The sequence below is a fragment of the Oryctolagus cuniculus genome, chromosome 12, assembly GCF_964237555.1.
Source record: "Oryctolagus cuniculus chromosome 12, mOryCun1.1, whole genome shotgun sequence".
Lineage (NCBI taxonomy): Eukaryota > Metazoa > Chordata > Mammalia > Lagomorpha > Leporidae > Oryctolagus > Oryctolagus cuniculus.
The window spans coordinates 99,230,374-99,250,624 of record NC_091443.1 but is presented as its reverse complement, the minus strand read 5'-3'; the positions used below and the strand labels follow the sequence as shown (position 1 = coordinate 99,250,624).

Sequence of the window (20,251 nt, the reverse complement as noted above, 5' to 3'; positions counted from 1 at the left end):
GCAAGCCACAAAACACAAATGTTAAGGAGAGCAGGCCCATGAGTTCCAAAACCACTTAGAAAGAATCCACACTTTTTTGCTCCAAGGAAACAAACTCCACTTTTTGAAGCCCAAAGACAACCGTTTAGAAACTCTCAGAACTGTACTCACATGTTAAATGCATCTGACCCTTATCTTTCAGCTCCAAAAGCAGCAGTAGGACAGGCTACCCCCCCTCCATGCAGATTCCCCTGCGGTCTCTCTCCTCACCTAAAATTTGACCTGTTTTTGACACCATGCTTAAGTACGGGTTATCATTTATTAAGAAACTCCAGGGTTCCACTCAATAAACACCATCCATTAGAAACCAGTCTTGCAAAACAGCCAGTTGGGCCAGTGCCGCAGCTCAATAGGCTAATCATCTGCCTGCAGCACCGGCACCCAGGGTTCTAGTCCCAGTCGGGGCGCCGGATTCTGTCCCGGTTGACCCTCTTCCAGGCCAGCTCTCTGCTGTGGCCTGGGAGTGCAGTGGAGGATGGCCCAAGTGCTTGGGCCCTGCACCCCATGGGAGACCAGGAGAAGCACCTGGCTCCTGCCTTCGGATCAGCGCGGTGTGCCAGCCGCGGCGGCCATTGGAGGGTGAACCAACGGCAAAGGAAGACCTTTCTCTCTGTCTCTCTTTCTCTCACTGTCTAACTCTGCCTGTCAAAAAACAAAAACAAAAACAAAAACAAAAACAAAAAAACAAAAAACAAAACAAAACAAAACAAAACAAAAACCAGCTAGTTGGATACCAGTTGCTTAATTTTAGGGGAATGCAATGAAGCTCTGGAGTTGGGCTGTCACTGTCACAGTGTCACAGTGTTAAGCATAGAGCTCCCAGACTCACTTACTCTGCTTGCCCAGACTTTACATAGGGCCACTCCTCCCCCGCCTCACCTTTCCTACTGCTAAATGCAGATTAGATAAAATTGCCTGCACTGACCAAACAAGCCGCCTCTGCTTTGTCGCCAATCTCTCTCTCCTGTCTGGAGAACAGGTACATATATGTCAGTGTCTGCTCTTTGCCCAACCCATTACTGCCTTTTGGCTACCTTCCAGCCCAAATCCACCTCAAAATCTGAGCCAACGATTATGAGGGACGGATGGTAAGAGTTGGAAAGTCCCAGCTCATTTGCCACTATTCCTAGTGGAGAAAACTGGAACATCTAGATGGAAACATCTCACTTATTTACAAGGAATGCCTCGGTAAGAACACTTTAATCAGGAGATGATTGCAAAAATTAAAATGTTGATCTTCAAAGTCAGCAATTGGTACTATATACTATGAACCTAGAATCAGAACAGAAACAACTGGACATATGCCTAAATACATCTCAGAAATTTAGTCATGATGAGAAAAAGGAGGTATTTCAATAAATTTGGAAAAACAGTCTGTTCAATAAATGAGGCGAGGGGCTAGCATTGTGGTTCTGCGGGTTAAGCTGCTGCTTGCCACAGTGGCGTCTCATATGGGAATGCTGGTTCAAGTACTGACTGTTCTACCTCTGATTCAGCTCTCTGCTAAGGCACCAGGAAAGGCAGTGAAAGATGGCCTAGGCTTTTGGTTTGTGCCTGGCCCAGCCACTGTTGTGGCCAGTGGATAGATTTCTCACTCTGTCCATGTTTTTCTGTTGCTCTTCCTTTCAAATAAATAAATCTTTTTAAAAAAATGATGTTAGATAAAAGGTGGCCATCTGACATCAGGATAAATTCCAGAAGGGTCACATATTTTAAAATAAAGATGAAATCATACATGTGTTAGAAGAAATTATGGAATTAAAAAATAAAAACCAAACTTCTGCAGTACAGAAGGCCTTTCTAAAGAAAACAGAAATCCCAGAAGCCATGAAAGAAACAAGTGAAAAATCTGACTATGCAAACACTGAAAAAAGTCTGTATGGCAAATGTTACCGTGGGCAAAGTCAAAAGAGAAATGACAAACTGAGAACAAATATTTGCAATTCATAAAGCAAAGGGCTAATTTCCTGAGTATACGAAGAGCTTTCTTAGTCACCAGGAAAAAGACTAGGGACCATTAGGAAAACGACCAGCTGACTCCTAAACGTATAAAAAGATGCACAGCCTCATTCATCAAAGAAGTGCCAACTAAAACCACAATGAGAAAATACTTTTGGTCCACCAGCACGGCAAATCTCTAAAGGTGGGAGCATTCCTTATGTCTGGGGAATACTGCTGATGGGGCAGGCGTAAGGGTAACAGCTAACAAAGGCAGTGAAAGCACTTCTAGCACTGACACTCGGGCTTCAGGATGTAAATACAAAATTATGCACTGCAATGTTACGAAAGCAAAAGATTACAAACAGATGGGACCTCCTTTGGAAGACTGATTAAACACACTTTGTTGGTTTATGAAACACCAAGCAGTGACGGCATAAATGGAGGAAGCTCTTCCTATCCTCACATGGGAGAATCTAAGTGATGTTACACAACAGCAGATGAAAGTGATATGCGATAAGGCAGACGGCTCGATTAGGAAGTCACATCTCCCCTACCCTACGTAATCCAGTCCACCTTCCCCAGGATGTACCGCCCCTGACCTGACCTGGAGGTGGTACCATGTAACCACTCCCCTTTCCAAGCTCCTAAGAAGCCTGGTGATAGGGAGGGGCTCTCTCTCTGCAACCTCAAACAAGGCAGGGTATTGCAACACCCTCTCCCCCTCCCCCATTCCTTTCCCTTCTTGGTCCACTCTTCCTGAACAATGCCCGTGTGTGTGTGTGTGTGTGTGTGTGTGTGTGTGTTGTATTTGTGCTTGTACTTACAATGCTTCTCTAGGTAAGAGGCAAAAGCCTGGAATAGGGATTTAGACTCCACCTAGCCCACAACAAAAGGATGGACATAGGCGCCTCCTGACACTGAAGGAGAGGACAAGGTCGCAGATTCTAGGGCTGATGAGAGCCCCACCGGGAGCTGCCAAAGGAAGGAAGTGATGCAGCCACTCTTGGGCTGTCAACAAGAGGAACACAGTTCCCCGAAGCTGAAAGAAGCACTGTGGATGGCTGTTGCAAAGGCAGTCCTCTGTGGTGCGTGAACACTGAAAAGCATTTCCTCAAATGGTTAGCAACTCCAAGCCTGTGAAAAGCCGGGGCAGCTGAGGCACCAGACTTCATTCCTGCCTCAGGAAGCCGTGCTAAAGCAAAGTCTTTCTCTCTTTAAACAGGAAGGACAAACGCCAAGGTCAGTGGCTGGGGCCATTGCTACGCTTAGGATCAGGAATGAACTACAAGTGCCCTTTACAAGTATGAAGGATGAAACGCATATTCAGAGTCCTTGATATCAGCACAAATGTGAAGCAGCTACAAGAAATAAAAAGTTTAAAAATCATCTGTCTCTTTACAATTCCTACAAAACTATTTTTGCTTTTGGTTTCCTTTTAATCTGTATCTATTTGACAACTATTTTTACAGAGTTATAATAATGATACATAGATATATGACTTTGCCTTTTGCTTTTTTTAATTCCCTATTTTCACAAATAATTATTAAACTAGTGGGTGGCTGCATAAGGATCTCTCCTGTTTTTTAGCTACAGTTAAGGGAGTGAACATTTATTCAACACCTTCAATGGACATGTTAGGTAACTTACCTCTCAGGGCAACTCTTCTACGGGGACCCTGCCAGCCCCTTACAGACCCGCACAGTGAGTCAAAGGTGTGTTAGACTCTGCATTTGAACTCCCTGTCTGCCTGGCCTGATGGCCCACACTTATTTCCCCTACATTCTGGTGCTGTTGCCTCCACTGTGGGATGTTTTTGTTTCCAGTGGTTATACAGTAAAAACTATATTGGTAGGATATCTTTGTTTTTTCACCTTTCTCCTTTTTCTCCAACAAGGATGTACATTATTTAAAGAAGTCCAGCAAGATGCCTCGTCCTTCTGCACGTCTCGTCCCTGCTCCTGAAAGGCAGGTGTTTTCAACTCTCTTGGTTGTCCCTGCCACCCCGCATTAGCCTCCATGTTTCTAAATGCCACGCTCACCCCACCGGCTCTTCAGTTTCAGTTTTCAGTACCACCTGTTCAGCTTCCGGCCTTGGACAGTGCCAGCTCTCCTTACCGCTTCCTAAAATATGTGCTTTCTCTTTCCTCACTTTCCAACGTTGTTATAGCAAGATGTTTGCTTAATTTTCAGTGTTTACAAAATTATGATCACATGCATATTAGTCACATCTAAGTCACATATTATGGTCATCCTCTGTACCCATGGGTATTTCATGTGTGTACTCAACCAAATGCGGGTTGAAAATATTCAGAAAAGAAATTGTGTCTACTGAACATGAACAGACATTCTCTTACAATTAGACACTAAATAAAATAACTGTTCACACAGCATTTACACTGTGTTAGGCTTTATAAGTGGTCCAGAATGGATTTAAAGTATACAGGAGAGGAGTGGACATTTAACTTACTGGCTAGGATGCCCACATCCCACGTGGGAACACCTGGGTTCAGTTCCTGGTTCCTGCTGACTCCAGGTTCATGACAGTGCAGATGCTGCGAGGTAGTGGGTGATTATTCAACCAAGTAACTGAGTTCCTGCCACCCACGTGAGAAACCTGGGCTGTGTTTCTGGCTTCTGGCGTTGGCTCCAGTCCAGCTGTGGGCATCTGCAGAGCCTGCCAGTGGGTGGGAGCTCTCTTTTGTCTTGTCTGTCTCTCTGCTTCTCAAATAAAATACACTGAAAAATAAAGCCTCTGGGAGGGCTGCAGAAGTTATATGCAGGAACCATGTCGTTTCATATAAGGGGCTTGAGCATCTATGGAGTTTGGCACCTGTAGGGGTCCTGGAACAACCCAAGAGATGACTGTTTAATTTTTTAGTTTCCCTCAAGTTATCACTTTTATCTCATTTGCTTAGTCTTCTACATGCCAGTAACTGATTTATCTCCAAACTCCAAGGGATCTAGTGAATCTCTTGAGAGATTAGGCAATCACCAGGTTAGCTTTCCCTGGAGAGTCCACCAAGGGCGTCTGTGTGTGTGTTGTCTGGAAGGACTTCCTTCCCCTCGCTGCTGCCCTCTGCCACTCGGCTGGGTCCTGGGCCCCAAGGATGCTGCTCTCCTTGCTCACTTCCTATTTATGTTTAGGCCCGCTTCCACCAGCTTCCCGAGCCCAAGTGAACTGGAAAGAAAATTTTTTTAGAGACCTTCCAACACTCTATATTTAAAATGTATTTTTTACTCTCACCTTAGGTTGGGTCTGCCTGGCATAAAATTCTACGTTGGAAATGATTTGGGCAGCAGTTTGGAAGCCTTTCTCCACTGTCCCTGGTCTGCTTCTGGGCTGTTGCAGAGACCCCATGGGGTTCTGATACCTGGTGCTGGTGTGTGGTCTGTTTCCTTGCTCTCTGGAAAGCTCTGGGCTCTTGCTTTGTTATCAGAAGTCTTCCTGGGGTCTTCTTCGTCCTCTGGGTTAGGGTTTCAGAAGCTCTTTCAGCCTGCAGTGTTGACTCTTGTGCTACATGTAGGGCAGTGCACAGGACAACGCTTTGATGATTTCTCCCCCCCGCCCCCCACTCTCTCGAGCCTCTTCCTGCAGCCGCTATTATTTGGATGTTAGAGTTCCTGGACTGGGTTTCTAATTTCCTCTTCCACATTCCGCTCTTTAGCTTTGTCTTTTTATTCTACTCTGTGGAAGAGGTGCTCAATTTTATCTTTTAATCCCTATATTAATCTCTGTTCTATTTCTGCTCCAAAAGCTTTTTCCTTTTCTCTGAATGTCCCAATTTCATAGTCTCTTCTTATTGCCACATGGATACAGATCTTCTCTTACTTAGGAGGATGTACATCACAGGTTTTCTTACTTAGGCGAACTTCAGTTGATTTCATCCTGTCTCTTCCACTTCCTTTCTCCTGCTGTCTTTGTCTTTCATGTTCAAGGCTTTCCTTAGACATTCCGGCATCTGCAGGTGGAGGAGTTAAAGCACTGACGTACAGCTGGCTGCACAGGCAGGGTCTGTCAACCTGTGGGCTCCCGCCACTCAGTTTAGAGTGCCTTTGGGACTTTTCTCTGGGTGGTCAGTTCCCAGAGAAGGGAATCCCCCCATTTCCTTGGGAGAGTGTGGTTGTGGCAGGGACGTTTCTAATGCAGTCTCCGTCCCCACCCTCATCCACACACCCCAACCGCAGTCTCCTGCCAGGGAGGAACAGGGCAGTCATCCATGGAGAGGGGAGGGGACTGGGGAACTTTCCACCAATCCTCATGTTTCCAGACACCTTTCACACCCCACCCTGAGAGGTACTTAGTGCCTCCAAGTCGGCCTGATTACTGTGGCATTTCCCTACTGCAGGGTTGCGTTTCACTCTCTGGCCTTCTCAGCTTCCACTTGCCCGTCTGCTTTCCACTCATCAGCTCCCATCTCCTTCTCTTCCTTCTGAAGAACTGGTTAATTGGAAAGTCTTAAGAATTTCATCCTTTATTATCATGTTACTGTGGATTCAGGAAGGAGTGAAAATAAGTGTATGTTCAACCTGCCATTTCTATCAAGCACTTTAGCTTTTACCTTTTCTTTTTAAACATTTATTTATTTATTTGAAAGTCAGAGTTACACAGAGAGAGGGAGAGGGAGAGGGAGAGAGAGAGAGAGAGAGAGGTCTTCCATCCGCTGGTTCACTCCCCAAATGGCCACAATGGTCAGAGCTGGGCCAATCTGAAACCAGGAGCCAGGAGCTTCTTCCGGGTCTCCTATGCAGGCGAGGGGCCCAAGAACTTGGGCCATCTTCTATTGCTTTCCAAGGCCATAGTGGAGAGCTGGATCAGAAGTAGAGCAGCCGGGACTTGAACCGGCACCCATATGGGATGCTGGCACCGATTGCCGGCACCACAGGTGGCGGCTTTACCCACTATGCCACAGCACCGGCCCCTGGGCTACCTTTTCTAAAAGTATTTCTTTGGGCTAATTTCAGTAATGGAACCAGTATTTTTACTCATTTATGATTTTTACCTTCACTTAATAAACATTTACTCAGCACCTACCATGTGCTGGACACTCTACTAGGCAATGACACATGGGATAGGGAGAACAAGGATCATGGGCTGAGAGGCCAAGGGTCCAATGTCAGTTCTAACAGCTCTGGGACTTTGGACAATTCCCTCGTGTTGTCTGTATCTACCCATTTGTTAAAAACTGGGAGGTAGGGGCTGGGCCTGTAGTGTAGTAGGTTAAGCATCCACTTGCAGTGCCGGCATCTCATATGGGCACCGGTTGAAGTCCTGCCTGCTCCACTTCTGATCCAGCTCCTTGCTGATGCCCTGGGAAAGCAGTGGAAGGCGGCCCAAATGCTTGAGACCTGGCAACCACGTGGGAGACCTTGAAGAAACTCCTGGCTCCTGGCTTCAGATCAGCTCAGCTCTGGCCATTGCAGCCATTTGGGGAGTGAACCAGCAGATGGAAGACCTCTTTCTGTCTCTCCCTCTCTTTGTAACTCTACCTCTCAAGTAAATAAATAAAATCTTAAAAAAAAAAAAAAAAAAAAAAAAAAACATGGAAGGTACAGGTGGGATGAGAAATAACACCTATTTTGTAAGTTTATGAAGATCCAAAAAATACATAGGAATAGGGCCGGCACTGTGGCCCAGCGGGTTAATGCCCTGCCCTGAAACGCCGGCATACTATATGGGCGCCTGTTCTAGTCCCGACTGCTCCTCTTCTGATCCAGCTCTACTATGGCCTGGGGGCAGTGGAAGAGGGCCCAAGTGCTTGGGCCCCTGCACCCACGTGGGAAAAAGCACCAGGCTCCTGGCTTCAGATAGGTGCAGCTCCATTTGGGTAGTGAACCATCAGATGGAAGACCTTTCTTTCTCTCTGCCTCTCCTCTCTCTGTGTAACTTTGACTTCAAAAAATAAATAAATCTTTAAAAAAAAATACATAGGAATCACTAAACTCTGTAGCCAGAGGACGGCAGTCACCGAATAAAGGAAAGTGTCTGCTATTTTTGTAGCTGTGGATAGGAAGTTATTTCACAACTTAACAAAGACTAAGTAATTTTAATGCAAATGAATGTAAATCCTACTATGGAAGTCCTAGATGCTTCAGGACAGCCTGGCAGAGAACCACTGGCTCTGAGTGTGTCAGGGGAAGCCCAGGGTGGCTTCCTCAAAGAGCGGGTACACGTATTCTTGTGAATAAGGAGACTTGGGATGGTATCAGGGGACCCCAGGTAGAAGGAATGGCAAGAGTAAGACCCAGGCAGGAGAAGGCACGCGGTGTCAGGAAACGTGATGGGTGGGAAGGAAGGCCTGAGGGCCGAGCTGTGTGCTGTGACCAGATTTGTGCTCTAGTAAGGAAACCTGATGGCCTGCAAGACGGGATTAGAATGGTAGGGGATGATGGTGAAGCTACCGCATTACTCCCGCCAAAACCAACCACGCTCTGAGCGAACGCAGAGGCAACAACTGGTGAAGGGAAGGAGACCGAGGGACAGATTTGAGGAGCTTCACCAAACACGGGTGCTAAGCTGTCTGTGGCTGTCAACGTTCTCGCTGCTTCTGGACACACAGGTGAAGTGAGGCATGGCCATGAGCCCCACTTGAGCCAATGGAACCGGAGGGGAATGACACAGGGACGCTGCTGGGCGGCTGCCTTTCCGAGCCAGCGTGTGGGGTGCCCGCCCCTTTTCCGCCTTGCTGGTGACCACAGAGGCACACGCTGAGCCGACACCTCTGTGGGAAGCTGCTCTAGTGGGACAGCAATCCACAAAGCGCTCTTGTGCACTGAAGCAAGCATGCCGCAGGGTGAGAGACACTGTTGAGGCTTTGGGACGCTGGGATTTGGCAGGCAGTTACCACAGCATAAACCAGCCCAACTCGGCTAACACAGAGTCCAGTTTAATATCATGGTGCTTTTGCAGACATTCCTCTGCAAAAAGTGGCCAGGAAGACTTCCTTTTTAAATGTTTCAGTGTCACCAGGGCTGAACACGACTTGATGTCTACTGCTAATATTTCCCTCCAAGGAGCTTGCATGAACCTTGAATATTCTTGCATGAACTCTGTGTACATGATGACCTGTGTCCTTGGTACAACTGGCCTAGCAATGTGAAGATCAAAGAGCAGCTATGCTGACTAAACTGACACACGCCACACAGCCTACAAATCTTTTCACAAACTGCCTCTTTCTCCCTATCCTGAGCCCATGAAATAAGGACTTTTACTCTGTCTCACAAATGAGGAAATAAATACTCCCCAAATGAAGGCACCAGGATCGTCCATCACAGGGGCTCTAGAGCCCTGGGCGACCACTGGCACCTCGGCACCTACCTCCTCACTCTTGGGGAACCTTCATTCCACCTGCTGTTCTCCGGGTTCCCACATTTTTCTCCTCCTTTTCCTAGTTTCTGTCTCCTCTCTTACTTCTGTTGTTTAAAAAATGTTTGAGAGGGGAGGGAGGGAGGGAGGGAGAAAGAGAAAGAAAGGAAAGAAAGAGAACACTGCATCTACTGGTTCACTCCCACAAATGCCTGCAACAGCTAGGAGGCTGAAGTGGGGGCCAGGAACTCAATCCAGGTCTCCCACGTGGGTGGCAGAAACCCAACCTCTTGAATCATTCACCATCGCCTGCCAGAGTCTGCACCGGTAGGAAGCTGGAGTCAGGAGCTGCAGCTGGGCATTGGATCCAGGCACTCTGATGTGCGGGGTGATGTCCTAACCAGTAGTTGAACGGCTAGGCTAAACACCTCCTACATTCCCCCAGTTATGTCTTAATGCTGAGTTGACTACGTTACAACTGAAAACACAGCCTCAAAACTCTGTGAGTCCTTCTGGCCAAGGTCAGAGGCCCTTGCTCAGTCTTCTTCCTGTCTGAGTTTTGGCAGCTCCCACAGTGCTTGGGGCTCCTTGTTCTCCTCTAGCTTTCTTACTGCCTATGTCTGGCTCATCTGTGGGTTCCTCCTCCCTTCCTAACCAGGACCTCCCTCAGCCACCTGCCCTCAGTGTCTGTTGGCCCCTTACTCCTTCCAGCCTCCTCTACCTCTAGCTGATCTGGAATCTCATTTCTGGCCTTGAGCTCACACCTAAGTTCTGTTGCACAACCGCACCCCAACAGACAAGCCTCAAACTAAACTCTCCCTGAGGAAGCAGCTTCCCCTTCTGACTTCTCAATTTCTGTAGATGACTGCATTCTTCTCTCCACCGCTTGGGAACCTTGACATTTTCTGTGCTTCAGCCATTCCCTGCTATGCCCAAGGCCATCCCACTATCTGCCAACACCACTAATCTTATCTTGAAAGGCCTGCATCCTTCTCTCTCCTACCAACACCAGTGCCCACAGGACTAAGTCCAAACTCCTCCTGTCTTGGATTTAAAACTGTACATGATGTGACCTCGTCTTCCTCCCCTGCAGACCTGGGACTTTCTGGTATAGTCAGACAGCTTCTGTCACGCCAGATCATGGCCTGGAGCTGGCACAGAAGCAATTATGGTGGGACGGGTAAGTTCATTAGCAAACAAGATCAAAGGGCAAGACTGAGTGGCAGTTCCAAATGCTATGCAAACAGTATCAAGTTCATCTTTGCAAAGTACAAGCGAGCTGGTCAAAGTCCAGCCACATGAAGATGCACGGAACTGGGAGACAGCAGCAGAGTGGCTGTGGGGTCAGCCAGGGACATGACTATGAGGAAGTGTGCCGGTGGCGGTAGGCCTCGGCTGTCTTCTTCCTTTGGTTGAAGTGGAGGGCCCGTAGGACAGAAGGACACATGAGGATGGGTGAAGAGTGTTGTCTGAAAGTCCAAGCTGGTTTTCTGCCAGAGACACTTGCTTAAATGGCTGGTGTCACTGGCTCATGCTCGGGCCAACCTCTGGCTCTTCATACTGACTCATCCACTCAGAGCCGAGTAATCTTTCAGGATCACGCAGTTCCTCCTCATCCAAGGCGGCATAATAACATGTCCCTCCTTCACAGAACTCCTTCATTGCTTACCTGAATTACTAATCCTGACACTTGAATCACACGTTCCCACCAAGACAATCTACGGACATCAGTGTGTACCAACTACGGGAGAAGTGGTAGCCATGGGGTTTTAAGATAGTCTCTGTCCTTAAGCCTCTCAGGATACAGGTGTGGAGAAGATACACGTGTGTAAAGTCATCGTTAACATCTTGTTAGGGGAGAGCAGAAGAACCAGAAGGTAGGTGAAAGGTAACAGATGCCTGAGGAGCTAGGAATTCAGAAGGCCTTGAAGGGCGGGCAGCATTCTGATGGAAAGACAATGTGGAAGTAGAAGACAAAGAATTGGGTGTATGTATACAAGGTGGCAAGTATGGCGTGCCGACAGCAAACAGACTGGAAGAGCAGGTTATGAAGTATTATTAATTGACTGGTTATAAAAATACACATTAAATGATGTTTTTTTCACTGAGAAGAATCTTCCTTTATTCAAACACCAAGGAAGGAAAAGTCCATACTGTTTATGGCTTGGGCAGGTTTCAAATTTAAAAAAAATTTTTTTTAGTGGAGTTTCTTCCTTCAGCGTATTAAGGAATTGCCGAAACACCAATTCTGGGTGTTGTCAGCAGGAGAATTTCCTATCACAGGAAAGTCAGGTTGGCCAAGGCAGTGACACTGGTACCCAGTGGGAAGATGGAAAAAATACATAATCTGCTGCTTTTCACTGACCTCTGCCTTCCTGGGAGGCCGCAGATGGTTCTGGACCAACAACTGAGCTGGAGGTGAGGTTTCCGAAATGCTTCAATTACAGACTCTTGTAATGGCTACCTTGTTAGTTCAGCTCTCTGGCTTGACGCCATGGAGCCATGCTGTCCCAGGAGCTCACTCTATGGTTAGGAAATGACACCAGGTAGACAGCTGGGGTGATTCACAAGCTGCCACGATGGCTGACTCATTCCTCCAGCTCACTGTGACGCTGCAGGCGGATCCCAGGCGATGTCAGTCACTGGGGTGGCAACACAGTGGCACTAGGGTCCATCATGCCGAAGCAAGGACCCCAGTTTTCTGTATGAGGAATAGCTTCCTAGAGGTGTGTGGATGGAGAACGTTTTCCTTGAATAGATATTATACCACCTAATCGATTCTGATCCTGAAGCCCAGTGCCCACAATAAGCTCCCTCTGCAGGACAGTGTTCCTGACAACGCTGGAGAAGCCTGGGTTTCTGAGGCAGTGCCTGCCTTCTCCACTCTCTGCTGCTCCAGAAGAAGCTGGGGCATAAAGTGGTCATCTTTTCACTCCCTACCCCCATGGATGACTGGCACTGAGTTCAGGAATCCTACTTTTCCTACCCTCTAGAATATACTTTCAAAGTCAGCTGACTGTCTTAATTATACTTTATCCAAAGTACATTCTGCTTTATGATATAACAGATACTATCTACCATAGTAGAGGGAGCTGTGCCAAGAAGCAGGCAGAGAAAGAGAGCAAATTTGAGATCAAAATTGGTAACCTCTGGATTCACAGGATCAATAAGACATGAGAAGTCCATAAAATTTAGCTGTCCTCAGGAATTTTAGACTTTCTAGAGAGTGAAGTTCATTTCTTGCTTCTGGATATTGGAACAATTTTCAGTCAACTACATATCAGAGAAAGATCGTAAAAGTGGATCTTACTCCAGCGAAACCCTGTAAGGTAAATTTGTCCTAAATAAAGTAGTTTAAGTAAAGTTAAAAGTTAAGGACGATGGTGAATCAAGACAGACCTGGGAGCCTAGCCTGGCAGAGGGATGATTGGGCAATGGGACCTTGTGTGAGGAGCCATCCGTATGACCCGGCTCTGCCACTGTGTGATGCAACAGTTGTAGCACATGCTTCTGCTGCTTCTCTGATACACACGGAGCCCTGAAGCATAAACCCAGGCATGATGAATAGGGGAGGCAGGAAAAGGTTCATCACTGTTTGGAAACTGCCATTGATGCTTTTTTAAATTTTTTTTTTTTTTTTTTGACAGGCAGAGTTAGACAATGAGAGACAGAGACTGAGAGAAAGGTTTTCCTTTTCCGTTGGTTCACCCCCCAAATGGCTGCTATGGCCGGGGTGCTGCGCCGATCCAGGAGCCAGGTGCCTCTTCCTGGTCTCCCACGTGGGTGCAGGGCCCAAGCACTTGGGCCACAGCAGAGAGCTGGACTGAAGAGGAGCAACCGAGACAGAACCTGGCGCCCCAACTGGGACTAGAACCCGGAGTGCCAGCGCTGCAGGCGGAGGATTAGCCAAGTGAGCCGCGGCACCAGCCATGCCATTGATGCTTTTAAAGACTACAGGGCACATCACAGATGAGCCTTCTTCTGTTTGAGCTAAGCTGAAGGAGTCTTGCACATTTTGGAGACTTTTAGATCTTTCAAGCCTCAGCAACTCCTGCAAGAAGGCAGGAATGAGAAGACACAATCTAGCTCAAGGTCAGAGAGAGTGGATGCATTTTGTGGTAGACTTAGCTTGGTTATTTGGATTCAGTACGGGAGGCCTTTAAGATGATGGCACTTTCCTCCCTGGTGTGACCAAGGCAGACACCGTATAGGCGGGCAACCTCCCAGAGTTAAATTAAACCTTGCCCCTGGCAAACTAAATACCCACCACCAAGTACACCCCTACTCGTAAGAACCTCACCATCTATCTGACGGCAGAAGACACTCATTCCTGTTTTCTGGGACTTCTCCAGTATGAGCATGGCAAAGTCCATATTCTGGGCACCTGTCAGTCCTGGGCAAACTGGGATGTCTGGTCAGTCTAGTGACAGAGAACAGTAATTCAACTTTCTCACCTTGACAGTGTCAGTTTGGACAATTTTTATCAGAAACACAGTTATTGGGGCTGGTGCCATGGCACAGTAGGTTAATCCTCTACCTGTGACACCGGCATCTCATATGGGTGCAGGTTCGAGTCCCGGCTGCTCCACTTCCAATCCAGCTTTTTGCTATGGCCTGGGAAAGCACTAGCAGATGGCCCAAGTGCTTGGGACTCTGCACCCACATGGGAGACCCAGAAGAAGCATCTGGCTCCTGGCTTTGGATCGGTGCAGCTCTGGCCGTTGTGGCCATTTGGGGAGTGAACCAGTGGGTGGAAGACCTCTCTCTCTGTTTCTCCCTCTCACTGTCTGTAACTCTCATTTCTTAAATAAATAAATAAGAAACAAGTTATTTCAAGCTGAAGTCATCTGAAAACTGACTTCATTGAAGGTAATCAGTACGTGGGCCCAATAAAGATGATTTTCAGCCTTTCAGCTCTCAAGAACTTTCTTCATGCGAGTTTTCAGGTCAGTCCGCTCTGAAGGTCTGGTGGTGACGCGGTCAGGGCACTGGAGCACCGCAGAGCCTCTTCCGTCGTACTTCGTGTACCACGAGCGCTAAGGAAATACTTGCACTTGCACGGCTCGCCAAATGGATAATTGGGTCAAGACTTTGGAAATTGGGCCTTCGTCCTGTGAAAAGGACAAAGCTGCACAGTTCGGCCAAGGAGGAAAGACCTAAATCTGATCTGGAATGTCTGTGACCAAGAGGGAAATATGAGGACTTTAAGCCCAACATAATGAAATTCTTTTCAGCTTTAGCTCACTCTGAGGAGGGTCTTCAAAAAGAGTGTGGAAAAAACAATGCCTGGGTTTCAAAATTTTGCTTTTTTTTTTTTTTTTTTTTGCCCATAATGAAAAGTTTATAGAAAACGGAGATAATTATTGTACTCCTGCTAAAATCACACATAATCACAGTATCTTGGTAGAGTCACTAAGATTCCTGAACTTACGATAAGGCTCCCTATGAGAAAACACGGCCCAGGAGGCTGTGAGGGTCACCAGTGGTGCTTTTGTCTACAGATCAGCCTTCTGGGGGTCCGGCCTCCCCTCTAGCACTGCTGATCTGCTGACACAAAGAACCACTGTCTGAGCGTGGCTGAAACCGTGGTAATCCTGCAGTAACAATTGACATCCACAAAGAATCTGAACTTTGAACTAGCCGGTTCTTCTCTTCTTCCCGTAAGAGTGGATGTAGTAAATCTCTAGCCAAAGACATGCTGGAGGTCCACAAGTCCACCACTCCCCTAGCAGTAGCCAATTTTCTTTCTTCAATTTATTTATTTGAAAGGGAGAGAGAGAGAGAGAGCGCGCGCGTGCATGTGCGTGAGCGAGTGCACTCCCTTCCACTGGTTCACTTCCAAAATGCCTGCAAGAGTTGGGGCTGGTCCAGGATGCAGGTCTCTCATGTGGGTGGCAGGGACCCGATTATTTGAGTCAGCACCTATCACCTACTGCCTCCTGGAGAGTGCTTTAGCAGGAAACTGGAATGAGGGGCACAGCTGGGGCTCAAACCCAGGCATTCCAGTAATGGATGTGCGTGTCCTAACCCGCATTTTATTAGTTTATTGCCTTATTTATTTTTAAAAATGTATTTATTGGAAAAGTAGAGGAATGGGGGTGGTAGTGGGGAGAGTCAGAGAGAGAGCAAGAAAGAGAATCTTCCATGTACTATCTCACTTCCTAAGTGCCTGCAATAGCCAGGTGGGGGCCAGGCCAAAGCCAGAACTCCATCCAGATTTCCCACTTAGGTGGCAGGAACTCAAGTCCTTGGGCCATCATCTGTTGACTCCCAGGTGCATTAGCAGGGAGCTGGATTGGAAACAGAGGCAAGACTCCATCCCAGGCATTCCCAATAATGGGATGTGAGAGTCCAAAGAGGCTTAACCTGCCCTGCCACAATACCCGCCCCCAACTCCCTATTAGCATATTAAAGGCCACATTAAATGCTTGCCTGAGATTTCACAACTTTTTTGTACCAAAGTAAACTCATTTTTAAACTCAATTTGCCATTTACTTTTATGATCGTATGAATAATTTGTACTGGCTCCAGAATTGTTACCTAGGAGAGGCCCCAGGAAGGGTGGCAATCTGACTCAGAAGACATCCTATGAAGCTGCATCAGCCTCATGTTTTAAGACTGAGAAAACACTGACTGTCCACATTAAAGATCTTAACCCCAGCCTCTGCCTTAGCACTTCCACTGCCAATACCGGCCTTGTAAAAGGAGGCGGGGAGGCGAAGTGCAGGAGAGTAGGAGTTTGCATAATGAGTCCTGTGCTCTTTAGATCTGGAGAAGAACTGCACATCCTAGACTCTCACAGAGAGGTGCTCTTGTGTAGGGTACTTCCAGTTACTCAATGCTTCCTTGCTACATTAGGACAAAAATAGCACATCTTGCACATCTATGACAAATATAGCTATATACATAGAAACAGGCTTTTATCTGGGGTAGACAAAAGAAACATGGGCATTTACTATTAGGAAGTGAACATGTAGGAGAGCAATTGAGAGGGAGCTGGGACTGCCAGAGGGAAAAATTCAAAGGAGATTTGAAGGTGGGCGTCTGGCCTAGCAGTTGAGACATCAGTGTTCCTTGTTGCAGTGTTTTGGATTGATTCCCAGGTCTGGCTCCCAACTCCAGCTTCCTACTAACACAGACCCTGGGAGGCAGCAGTTGCTGGCTCAAGCAGTCGTATTCCAGCCACCCATGTCGAAGGCCTGGATTGAGGTCCAGCAGGTGGGGCATAGGAGAGAAATTGTGGGCCTCTGGGGAGTCAGCCTGCAGATGGAAGCTTGTGCTTTATCTCTCTCTGTTCCTCTGCCTCTCAAGTAAATAAAAGGAGATTTGTTGTCTTATCAGAAATAGGAAGCACAGTTGTGAGGAAATCAATAAAAAATGTGTCTCAAGAAAATTTACACAATGAAAAAATATTGAGAAAATGACCTTTTAAAAATCCTTCGCAGGGGCTGGTGGTGTGGTGAAGAGGGTTAACCTGCCACCAGCAACGCCGGCATCTCATTTGGGTACCATTCCAGTCCTGGCTGCTCAACTGATCCAATTCCCTTCTGATGCACCTGGGAGAGCAGTGGAGGATGGCTCAAGTGCTTGGGCCCCTGCCCCCTCATAGGAGACCTGGATGAAGCTCCAGACTCTTGGTTTCAGCCTGGCCCAGCCTGGCCCAGCCTGGCCCTTGTGGCAATTTGGGAAGTGAACCAGCAGATAGGTCTCTATCTCTCTCTCTGTCTCTGCCTTTTAAATAGCTAAAGTAAATCTTAAACAAACAAACAAACAAAAAACTTCTCAGCAACTCCCAGAGATCCTCAATATTCATGAACTAAGACCACTGGATTACTATTGGTAGGAAACTAAAGACAGGAACTACTAAAGATGAGAACAACATTTCAAGGGGATTCTTGTTTGGGTCTCAGGTACTGAGGAGTCAGGAAAAAAGTGGGGAAACCACAGAAGAGGAACCCATGCTGCTCTATGGAAAGGGTGTAGGATTTCTGCTATTCTCTTCTGTGGGGAGCACCTTCCAAGAGAAAACACCCAGAGAGAGCTCTGGGCACAGCAGAGCCAAATGTTATTTCTGGCTGGGTGTGACCACTGCATTGAGTTTCAGGTGTCACTCAAACCCACAGAGAACAGCAGTGCCCAGTTCTTGTTCCCATGAGTGGCAGCTGGATGACCCTAGCTGTATTTTGATCTCTGGGCAAGGAAGCACTCCTCCCCATGCATGTGGCTCTGGCTTTGATCATGCTGCTTCCTTTCTCTAGACCTGCAGGGGCTCCTGGGTGTTGCAGGCATCCATTTTTTAGGCTTCTCTATTGATTAAGTGCTCCATCATGCTTCGTAGCGACAGCACAACCCACACAACAAGCCTGCTAAGGAGTGAAAAAGGAACAGCCTGACTTCCCACAGGGAGATGTATAAATTTTAATTGTAGGCTCCCAGACACAGGCACCTGCTGCCTGTCTTCACCTTTTTTTTTTTTTTTTTTTTTAAGATTTATTTTAAGCCGGCGCCGCGGCTCACTAGGCTAATCCTCCGCCTAGCGGCGCCGGCACACCGGGTTCTAGTCCCGGTCGGGGCGCCGGATTCTGTCCCGGTTGCCCCTCTTCCAGGCCAGCCCTCTGCTGTGGCCAGGGAGTGCAGTGGAGGATGGCCCAGGTGCTTGGGCCCTGCACCCCATGGGAGACCAGGAAAAGCACCTGGCTCCTGGCTCCTGCCATAGGATCAGCGCGGTGCGCCGGCCGCAGCGCGCCGACCGCGGCGGCCATTGGAGGGTGAACCAACGGCAAAGGAAGACCTTTCTCTCTCTCTCTCTCTCTCACTGTCCACTCTGCCTGTCAAAAAAAAAAAAAATAAAATAAAAAAAATAAAAAAAAAATAAAAAAAAAAAAAAGATTTATTTTATTCACTTGAAAGACAGAGTTACAGAGAGAGGCAGAGACAGAGAGAGAGTGGCCTTCCATTCATTGGTTCACTCCCCAAATGGCCACAATGGCTGGAGCCGATCCTATCCAAAGCCAGAAGCCTGGAGTCTTCCCTGGGTCTCCCACATGGGCACAGGGGACCAAGGACCTGGGCCATCCTCCACCGCTTTCCCGGCACACCAACAGGAAACTGGATACAAAGTGGAGCAGCCAGGACTTGAACCAATGCCCATATGGGATGCAGGTGCTGCAGGCCAGGGTTTTAACTCGCTGTGCCACAGCGCCAGCACCCTGTCTTCACCTTTTAACCCAGAGCTGATGAAAGAAACTTGAGCCAGGCCCATAGAGAAGGGTAGTGGTTGCAAACTGCCATTTGCTCATACATGGGGCTGCCCTGAGTTTAAGACCAAAACGAACGAACAAAAACCCAAAACTAACACCAAAACCAAAAACAATCCATCTTCTTCCACAGACAGGAAAGAGGAGACAGTCTCCCCAGATAAACAAACCTCTGCCAGAGTGAAAGATACAACTGCTTCTTCAGAGTATCACAGAACAAGCTGGAAACAGTGCAGTTTCTTGTGCCCAAGCACTCGCAGCAAGTGAGTTTCCATAAACACAAGTGTTTATGGAAAATAAAAGGCAGGACAGCATTGGTTTGGAACTGCCAGGGATCCAGTGGTCTCCCTAAATGTGTGGCTCTTGGTTTGTGGAAAAGAGAGACAGAAATTCTCACGAAACAAGAGGGAGCATGAAGAAGCCACTATAAGCTGGGGGACCACACCCTAGGACATAGAAGTGGGGCTCATTCTGGCAGGGGTGGGTGGGGCAGGTCAGGGAAAGCTCAGAACTGATGCTCCTCATCTTTAAGTTTCTCTTGCAGGCAGAGTTAAAGGAGCTTTGGTGGGGAGAGAAGTGGATTTGGAGTAGTCAGGGAATGAGTGACAAGGCTGGACAAGCAGGCTGGGGTCACACTGCTGCGTGCCTTGGGTGCTGGCCTGTTTAGGGAAGCCAACTTGAGTGGCATTATGACACACAGGTAGGTCAGAGGAAGGGAGGTGGCTGGGGACACTCCTGTAAAAGTCCGTGGGAGTGGCAGTTATGCAGCTGAACACCTAGGCACAAGATCCTGTGCATTTTACTGTATGTAAACGACAGCTCAAACAGTAATCAAATTAAAAAGTCCAGTAGAGACAGTGCCAGCCTGTCCCAGAGTGTGGGGTATGAGGATGGTTAGGAGGGAACAGGCACACAAGAACTCTCCTCCTGAGGGTCCTTCCCCAGGGCCCCTCCTCTGGGAGGCCCTCACTTCTCTGATGCTAATTGATGAAGCAAAGGTACCAAAACTGGAGGATGCTGGTGCCTGGGGGCAACGGAGGAGCTCTGCCTGCTTCATCTGACGTGGAAGGAAATCAAGGACCACAGGAGCCCTCGCTCTGTCCAGGATCCAGAGCTCTTTAGGGGTAGACTCCAGGTTTATATGCTAGTTCAGTCTCAACACAAGCTTTCGATCCACACCACTGCTGCCGAGAGCCACGAGCAGAGCTGAGCGGATGACAGAATTCGACAGACAGAGTGTTGGCAACGTGGATCTGTAAATGTTCATGGCACACTAGTGTCAAAGCAGTTACCAAACACTACACGAGAGAACTTCAGAAAGTTCATGGAAATTGTGTTTTTCGAAAAACTGTGCATGACTTTCAAGGTTTTTTTAATATCAAAATAAATTTATGGTTTAATTCCATTTTTCCAGGAACTTCATTTTTGTAAGTTCCCTTATCTGGGTTTTGTGAAGGGGAAGTGCATGCAGAAGAAAAACCCAGCAAAACAGTCATAGCACGTCACCTGTGAGCAGGGGAATTACCGATGATTTTTGTGTGTGCTTTATTGTCCATTAAGAAAAGGAATATGCATTGGAGTTTTTATTCAGGAAAACACTGGAGATTCCTATCACCACCGAGACTTCCTCATAATTTGCAACTGAGCTTTGGCCTGATTGTTTCACTGAAAGCAAACACTATGAGAACAACAACAAAAAAAGACTCACTAG

The 20,251-nt window shown here is 47.5% G+C and overlaps 1 protein-coding gene and 1 long non-coding RNA gene across 2 annotated transcripts in view; one reads left to right on the top strand and one right to left on the bottom strand.

Annotated features, from left to right (window-relative positions):
• The window catches only part of ABHD2 (abhydrolase domain containing 2, acylglycerol lipase), a 119,705-nt gene that overhangs the window by 66,771 nt on the left and 32,683 nt on the right, over nucleotides 1–20,251 (bottom strand). The window lies entirely within an intron of this gene.
• On the top strand, nucleotides 2,062–3,366 carry LOC138844735 (uncharacterized). Its single transcript, XR_011381043.1, has 2 exons — nucleotides 2,062–3,098; nucleotides 3,203–3,366. It is a non-coding gene; the product is annotated as an uncharacterized lncRNA (long non-coding RNA).